The 9,623-nt window shown below is 39.8% G+C and overlaps 2 non-coding genes across 2 annotated transcripts; both read right to left on the bottom strand.

Moving 5' to 3' along the window:
• Positions 1-2,772: 2,772 nt before the first annotated feature.
• Positions 2,773-2,845, bottom strand: trnav-uac (transfer RNA valine (anticodon UAC)). The gene has a single exon. It is a non-coding gene; the product is annotated as a tRNA-Val (tRNA).
• A 141-nt stretch (positions 2,846-2,986) lies between these two features.
• Positions 2,987-3,059, bottom strand: trnav-aac (transfer RNA valine (anticodon AAC)). The gene has a single exon. It is a non-coding gene; the product is annotated as a tRNA-Val (tRNA).
• Between the last annotated feature and the right edge of the window lie 6,564 nt (positions 3,060-9,623).

Below are 9,623 nucleotides of genomic sequence, written 5' to 3'. Positions count from 1 at the left end.
TTCCAGACCCCAAAAAAAGGATGTACATTTCTCTCCCTCCAAAGCGTACTGTGCCCTGCTCCTAACAATAGCACCCAAACATTTATTTTTTTCATAACGACCCAGCTCTGCATGGATTTTCAAATAATTCACAACATCATAGTCTGGATCCGTATCAGCCTTTTCAAGTTCATGCAACATCCTATTCCTAAGCATTATTTCTTTCTGCTTATCTAAACGGTTATGATTTTTTGCGTACCTAATACTCCTATTTTTTACTTTTACTTTCACTTCCTCCCACCATAAACACACATTCTCTTTTAACAGTACATTAGACATTTCATCATTAATACATTCAACAATTTCATTTCTATATCCTTCCTCCTTTAACAGACTGGCATTTAAACACCAGACACCTCCCCCTCTCCTCTCCACACCAAAACCCATTTGAAATGACATTACTGCATGATCACTATATGCTGTAAAGGTATATGACACCTTCTTAACATTCTGCACCAATTCTTGTTTTGCTAGACATAAATCAATTCTGCTTTGTTTTAATTCCTTTAGAACCACCTGCCTTCTAGAGAATACTCTTCTGTTTGGATTTTCAGCCCTCCATATATCTACTAGATTCTCCTCATTCATAAGTTTCCATAATGCATTTCTAGAAGAGTCATATCTGAATTTAGCACAACTAGAGGCATCCATTCTACTACACCTCACATTAAAATCTCCTATCAGTATACAGTTTTCTGAGCACAGTGTTTTTAATTTGTGAAACATTTCTCTCCTTTCAGATTCAATGTTTGAAGCATAAACATTAATTAAACGAAAAACTACATTTTGAACTTCAAATTCAATTACAATAAGTCTGCCATCATTGTCAGCATATATTTCTTTTACATTTTGCACCACATCATTTTTTATCAAAATAGCCACACCACATGTTTTATCCCCTCCATGACTACAAAAAATTAAATCTGACCATTTACTCTTAATCTCCTGCATTTTGGAGTCTGTCCAATTGGTCTCTTGAAAACACAACATGTCTGCCTTAACAGACACTAATACCTGCTCAAATTTGCTCATGTTTCTCAAACTGTTACCATTTAGGGATGCGACTGTAATCATTATGAATGTGTGCAGAAGTATAATCAGAGCCAAACAAGTCCTTAAAAATCCTACTTTTTCTTTTTTCCAAAACCCATCATCTCCCTGGTTTTCGACAATGACCTCTTATTTTTTACAAACAACTGAAGATCCTCACTATCTATTTCATCATCCGTCTCTTTATTTGGATTTTTGGGGGGATCGGCCGGGAAGCCTTTTGAAAAGTGCGCTTTAACAGTGCCCGTGACTTCAGTGGACCCAGCCCACTCTTTGGTGTAATTTTTACACAGGCTTAAAGCTGGCTCAGGCACCTGAGAAGCACCTTGCACCATCTCTACCTGTGTATGTCTTTCACCCATCATGTGCTGCTGTTCCACCTTGTCAGCAGCAGAGACTAAAACGGCGTCTCGTGCTTTGCCAGGAGACATTACAGGCTCTTCAAGCTTATCTGCCACTGTCTCTGGAGTCACACTCTCCATGTCACTCTCATCCTCCCTCTCCATAGGCACACTCCCCTCTTCCTCAGACGTGAGGTCCATTGTTTGCAAAAGTAAGTGATTTTCTCCCTTATTACAGCTACATCTAACTTTAGGTCTGTCACACATTTTGCACACATTTCCTATGTTCCGACATTCTCTGGCATAATGCCCTTGTTCACTACATTTGTGGCATGTGAATTCCGGACATTCCTTAAGTATGTGCCCCGGCTGAATACATAATCTACATACCTTCACTTGATTGTCGTGGATTACACGAAAATATTCAAATCCCTCGACAGTGTTAAATTTAGTAGAATATGGCAAGGATTGCACATTGTCTGTAAACTTTACCTTGCAAAATCTTGTCCCATCTACAATGTCCGTTCCTGGCCACATCCTCCTCTTGATTGGCGTGGTCGCCTTCACCTTCCAGCCTTTTAGTTTCTCTTCTATCTCCTCATCCGTAATGTATGCGGGCAAGTTCAAAAAGGACACCACCAGCTCATCGTTCCCTAGTTCTTTAGCCATGATTTGACAGTTCTTTATCTTTAGCCCGTCTATTAGTCTTTCTTTTCCATTTACATGAGACATTGTTATTTCATACTTATTCCCGTCTTTCATTCGACATCCCAGTATTGTTCCGCAAACTTCCTTTATTCCTCTCAGCAATTCCATCGTTGTTATTTTCCCTTCTCCACTTATTTCCACGTTCACCGTCAGTTCCTTCTCATATGTTCTTTTTTTCAGTTCTTCGTTTAACATTCTGATTTCACTGTTGTCCTTTCTCGTCGTCGTTTGTACTCTTGATGTCGAAGCCATGTTGTCCGTACGGTTATTTTAAGCAATATCCCCCAAACAGCTCACGCTGATGGGGGACAATAGCAAAAACGTTTCACAGAAACTTCACTACAGTCACTCACAAACTTTCAAACGTATAAGTCAACTAGACCTCAAAAAAAAAAACGATATTCTCTCTCAAGCACTCAGACACCTGCTTCTCTTCCACTTCCTGAAACTCCAAAAAGGGGCGTGTGAAGCAAACGTGATAACCACTACACTACAGAAACTGCTGTTTGATTTTTCTGCAAGGAGTAAACCGAATTTTACCGATATTCATGGCACGTATTCGAATTTTCAAAATAAGGTATTAACGTAATTCTCTGTTACCACTATAGTACTTCTTGAATGTGTCAATGAGCATTGTTTACACCCGGTTTCGAACCAGGGACCTTTCGCGTGTAAAGCAAACGTGATAACCACTACACTACAGAAACTGCTGCAACACTTATCTGCAACGAGTAAACCGGATTTTTCTGATATTCATGGCACGTGTTCAAATTTCCAAAATTAGGCATTTATGAAAATAACAATTCTCTGTTAAAAGTACAGTACCTACTGCACGTGTCAAAGAGCACTGTTTCCGCCCGGTTTCGAACCGAGGACCTTTCGCGTGTTAAGCGAACATGATAACCACTACACCACAGAAACTACTGCTACAGTAAGCTGCAAAAAGTAAACCGAATTTTACAGATATTCATGGCACGTGTTCAAATTTACAAAATTAGGCATTTATGAAAATAACTATTCTCTGTTAATAGTACAGTACCTACTGCACATGTCAAAGAGCACTGTTTCCTCCCGGTTTCAAACTGAGGACCTTTCACGTGTAAAGCGAACGTGATAACCACTACACTACAGAAACTGCTGCTTGATTTTTCTGCAAGGAGTAAACCGAATTTTACCGATATTCATGGCACGTATTCGAATTTCCAAAATAAAGAATTCATGAAATTCTCTGTTACCACTATGGTACTTCAGAATGTGTCAATGAGCGTTGTTTCTGCCCGGTTTCGCACCAGGGACCTTTCCCGTGTGAAGCGAACGTGATAACCACTACACCACAGAAACTACTACTATAATTAGCTGCAAGGAGTAAACCGAATTATAAAAATATTCATGGCACGTATTCGAATTTCCAAAATAAGGGATTAATGAAATTCTTTGTTAACACTATGGTACTTGTTGAATGTGTCAATGAGCGTTGTTTCCACCTGGTTTCGATCCAGGGACCTTTCGCGTGTGAAGTGAACGTGATAACCACTACACTACAGAAACTGCTCCTTGATTTTTCTGCAAGGAGTAAACCGAATTTTACCGATATTCATGGCACATATTTGAATTTCCAAAATAAAGAATTCATGAAATTCTCTGTTATCACTATGGTACTTCAGAATGTGTCAATGAGCGTTGTGTCCGCCAGGTTTCGAACCAGGAACCTTTCGCATGTGAAGCGAACTTGATAACCACTAAACCACAGAAACTACTGCTACAATTAGCTGCAAGGAGTAAACCGAATTTTACAGATATTCATGGCACGTAATCGAATTTCCAAAATAAGGCATTAATGAAATTCTCTGTTACCACTATAGTACTTCTTGAATGTGTCAATGAGCGTTGTTTCCGCCCGGTTTCGAACCAGGGACCAGCTGACCCCCACTCCCCTTTTGTCTAACAAGCCGCCATGCCGGTTTAGCCCACTAGGGCACATTCCTCTATCATTTCTTTATAACCATTGTTTGTTATGCAATTATGTGAATTACTTAGTAAATAAATGATTTTAAGACAATTGATGTATGGATGATTCATAGTGAAGACTGGGTTCGTGCAGATAACCAACAATTTACGACGTTTGGAATGAGACTAACGTGAGGTAAATAATAATTCATTAATTCGAAGACTAATTGATCAGATATTAAAATATCTGAAAGTTATATTAGGAAAATTATTACTTTGTAATCTGAATACTTCCTAGTTAATTACAGTTGCATGATTAATCAGGTTAATCGCGTAATAATAATTACAGAGTTATTTGATAAATAGGTCTTCAGTTTTAATGATGCCAAAGACACGACAGTAGTAATGTTACTCTAATGATTGGGATTATATTTAATATTTTAGCTAGCTAACATTAACGTGACATGTCCAAACAAAAGACCCCATGTTAAAGCTTGCTGGTAGCTAGCAAACATCAGTGGAGGTTAAGTGGCTGGCTTGCTAGCTAATATTAAGTTGTGTGTTTGAAGTGTCTTTAACGTTAGTGTAGTTTTCTCAGAATGCCTTTTCGCATCTATTGTATAATAATGCTAAAATACTTGTATCTGGAAGTTGTCTTTCAGTACAACACATCTGACTCAAATCCACCATTTTTTTTACATAGTTTGTCATTTAGCAGACACTCTTATTGAGAGCGACTTACAGTAGTGAATGCATACATTACTTTTTCTTCTCCGTACTGGTACCCCGTGGGAATTGAACGCACGACCCTGGCGTTGCAAACACCATGGTCTACCAACTGAGCCAGCAGTCATACAGGCATTAAAAAGAGAGCTGGCCCAAGCAAGCAAATGCAGCAGTGCAGTCATCAACTACAAGCACCATTTCTTCACCACCTGCGGAGTTGGGGAAACACGTGTGGACCTGATATGTGATAACTGCAGTGGGCCAAAACAAGAACAAGGTTATGCTCTTGTAACAGTATAAGCTTCCGTCCTCAACTCCTCGCCCCAACCTGGGCTTGAACCAGGGACCTTCTGCACACATCAACAACTGACACCCCACGCAGCATAGTTACCCATCCGCGGCCCAAAAGCCACGGCCCTTTGCAGAGCAAGAGGAACAACTACTTCAGATCTCAGAGCGAGTGACGTCACCGATTTGAAACTCTATTAGCGCGCACCACCGCTAACTAGCTAGCCATTTCACATTGGTTACACTCTGGTATTGTGCCTGGCGGACCATGCACAAGCTCCACCACAAACTGGACCGTCACTTCCTGATCACAGGCCACACCAAGTTTGCCCCTGACTGGTGCTTCGGCCTCATCAAGCAGCGCTTCAGAAAGACCAGAGTGAACACTTTGTCTGAGATTGCTGGTGTTGTGAAGCACTGTGACAGGGGTCAACATCCCACAGCTGGTGGAAAGCTATTGTCATGTCATTAAACTGAAGACATGTTTAAATTTTTAACTCCCTGTAATTATTATTACGGGATTAAACTGATTAATCGTTTAATTGTAATTAACCTCTATGGGCTAGGTGGGACGCTTGCGTCCCACCTACGTAACAGCCACTGGCAGCCTGTGGCGCGATTTTCAAAACCTTAAAAATCCTATTACTTCAATTTCTCAAACATATGACTATTTTACAGCTATTTAAAGACAAGACTCTCGTTAATCTAACCACACTGTCCGATTTCAAAAAGGCTTTACAACGAAAGCAAAACATTAGATTATGTCAGCAGAGTACCAAGCCAGAAATAATCAGACACCCATTTTTCAAGCCAGCATATAATGTCACCAAAACCCAGAAGACAGCTAAATGCAGCACTCACCTTTGATGATCTTCATCAGATGACAACCCTAGGACATTATGTTATACAATACATGCATGTTTTGTTCAATCAAGTTCATATTTATATCAAAAACCAGCTTTTTACATTAGCATGTGACGTTCAGAACTAGCATACCCCCCGCAAACTTCCGGGGAATTCGCTAACATTTTACTAAATTACTCACGATAAACGTTCACAAAAAGCATAACAATTATTTTAAGAATTATAGATACAGACCTCCTCTATGCACTCGATATGTCCGATTTTAAAATAGCTTTTTGGTGAAAGCACATTTTGCAATATTCTAAGTACATAGCCCAGGGATCATGGGCTCGCTATTTAGACACCCGGCAAGTTTAGCACTCACCATAATCATATTTACTATTATAAAAGTTTGATTACCTTTTGTTGTCTTCGTCAGAATGCACACCCAGGACTGCTACTTCAATAACAAATGTTGGTTTGGTCCAAAATAATCCATCGTTATATCCGAATAGCGGCGTTTTGTTCGTGCGTTCCAGACACTATCCGAAATAGTAAAGAAGTGTCGCGCGCATGGCGCAATTCGTGACAATAAAAATTCTAAATATTCCATTACCGTACTTCGAAGCATGTCAACCGCTGTTTAAAATCAATTTTTACGCAATTTTTCTCGTAGAAAAGTGATAATATTCCGACAGGGAATCTCCTTTTCGGCAAACAGAGGAAAAAATCCCAAAGGCGGGGGCAGTCGGGTCACGCGCATAAGCCCAGTGTCCCTTGATCGGCCACTTGAGAAAGGCGATAATGTGTTTCAGCCTGGGGCTGGAATGACGACATTCTGTTTTTTCCCGGGCTCTGAGCGCCTATGGACGACGTGGGAAGTGTCACGTTAGAGCAGAGATCCTTAGTAAATGATAGAGATGGAAAACAAGTTCAAGAAATGGTCAGACAGGCCACTTCCTGTAAAGGAATCTCTCAGGTTTTGACCTGCCATTTGAGTTCTGTTATACTCACAGACACCATTCAAACAGTTTTAGAAAATCTAGGGTGTTTTCTATCCATATGTAATAAGTATATGCATATTCTAGTTACTGGGTAGGAGTGGTAACCAGATTAAATCGGGTATGTTTTTTATCCAGCCGTGTCAATACTGCCCCCTAGCCCTAACAGGTTAACTAGGAGATCAGGGGCACCAAGAAAAATATTCAGATTACAAAGTTATAATTTTCCTAATATAACTTTCCTATATTATAACATTATATATTATATTATATTATAGTATAGGCCGATTGTCTTCTGGTTTAAATGGTGTATTTTACCTCGCGTCCAGTCTCATTCCAAACATCGTAAATTGTTGTATCTGCACGAACCCAGCCTTTACTAAAGTCATCCATACATCAATTGTCTTAAAATCATTTATTTACTAAACTAAGTAATTCACAGAAAGCATACAAACAGTAATTATCGTCACAAAGAATTGGTAGAGTAATGTGCCCTAGTGGGCTAAACAGGCATGGCTGGTGTCTTGTTAAACAAAGGGTCATAAAGGGCCGCTGAGAAGGCACACAGAGTTCATTAATATTAACAATTGATATGCTAATTCTTTGCACATGAACGCTCACTCATTCGGGAACAATTGCAATCAATATATATTTACGCTCAGTGTGTCGTCGGGATCCTTGTTGGAGAGTCGTTCTGTTGGAGAGTTCTCTGTCTCTCTCTCTCTCTCTCTCTCTCGGTTAGAATGGATCTTTCAAAGCGACATTCAGTAATGTCGTTATAGAATGGATGTTTCGTTGGTCTTCGCGTTCAATTATATAATTTACTTAGCTGCAGACTAATAATTAATATCAAAGACTTGTTCTTATTCTGTCGGTCTCGATAGTCTAAAAGTTTAACCATGTGGTATAGTTAACTTTCAGTAGAGGAATTGGGGGTCAAACCTTGGCTCTCTCTTCTGAGGTAAGCTGGTCTGAAGAAAGTAAATCAGGGTGGGGTTTTATAGTGAACATAGAACAGGCTTGTCACATGACGCCTGGTCCTGTCTGTGTCCCTGGGGGCGTGCCGATGACTGAGTTAACCTGTTGGGGCTAGGGGGCAGTATTTGCACGGCCGGATAAAAAACGTACCCGATTTAATCTGGTTACTACTCCTGCCCAGTAACTAGAATATGCATATAATTATTGGCTTTGGATAGAAAACACCTTAAAGTTTCTAAAACTGTTTGAATGGTGTCTGTGAGTATAACAGAACTCATTTGGCAGGCCAAAACCTGAGAAGATTCCAAACAGGAAGCGCTCTCTCTGACTATTTCTTGGCCTTCTTGATCATCTCTAACCAAAACAGGGGATCTCTGGCATAACGTGACATTTTCTAACGCTCCCATAGGCTCTCAGAAGGCGCCAGAACAATGAATGGTGGCTTTGCAGGCCATGGCTGAAAAACATTAGCGCATTTGGATAGTGGTCGATCTGAGGACAATGAGACTGGAGGCGCGTGCACGAGCCGACACCATGTTTACTTTCTCTCTCTTTGAACGAAAACAACGACTCCCGGTCGGAATATTATCGCTTTTTTACGAGAAAAATCGCATAAAAATTGATTTTAAACAGCGTTTGACATGCTTCGAAGTACGGTAATTGAATATTTTGAATATTTTTGTCACGAAACGCGACGGGCGCGTCACCCTTCTTTACCCTTCAGATAGTGTCTTGAACGCACGAACAAAACACCGCTATTTGGATATAACTATGGATTATTTGGAACCAAACCAACATTTGTTATTGAAGTAGAAATCCTGGGAGTGCATTCTGACGAAGAATAGCAAAGGTAATCAAACTTTTATAATAGTAAATCGGAGTTTGGTGAGTACCACAATTGGTGGGTGTCAAAATAGCTAGCCTGTGATGGCCGGGCTATCTACTCAGAATATTGCAAAATGTGCTTTCACCGAAAAGCTATTTTAAAATCGGACATAGCGAGTGCATAAAGGAGTTCTGTATCTATAATTCTTAAAATAATTGTTATGTTTTTTGTGAACGTTTATCGTGAGTAATTTAGTAAATTCACCGGAAGTGTTCGGTGGGAATGCTAGTCACATGCTAGTCACATGCTAATGTAAAAAGCTGGTTTTTGATATAAATATGAACTTGATTGAACAAAACATGCATGTGTTGTATAACATAATGTCCTAAGATTGTCATCTGATGAAGATCATCAAAGGTTAGTGCTGCATTTAGCTGTGGTTTGGGTTTATGTGACATTATATGTTAGCTTGAAAAATGGGTGTCTGATTATTTCTGGCTGGGTACTCTGCTGACATAATGTAATATTTTGCTTTAGTTGTAAAGCCTTTTTGAAATCGGACAGTGTGGTTAGATTAACGAGAGTCTTGTCTTAAAAATGGTGTAAAATAGTCATATGTTTGAGAAATTGAAGTAATAGCATTTCTAAGGTATTTGAATAACGCGCCACGGGATTACACTGGCTGTTGAGTTGGTGGGACGATTTCGTCCCACTGGCCCAAGAGAAGTTAAAAAATCTATCATTTATAGGTATGTCTCAAGGTTTGACTAACACCGCTCTAGCTCCACCACCTTTCATTGCAGATGTGGAGGTGTAACATAGACAGTTATGGAGGCTTGAGACAGATACGACGCCTCTCAATCTCTCTAGTTGAAA

Source organism: Salmo salar, chromosome 01, assembly GCF_965601325.2.
Source record: "Salmo salar chromosome 01, fSalSal1, whole genome shotgun sequence".
NCBI classification, from domain to species: Eukaryota; Metazoa; Chordata; class Actinopteri; order Salmoniformes; family Salmonidae; genus Salmo; species Salmo salar.
This window is presented reverse-complemented; position numbering and strand designations above follow the sequence as displayed.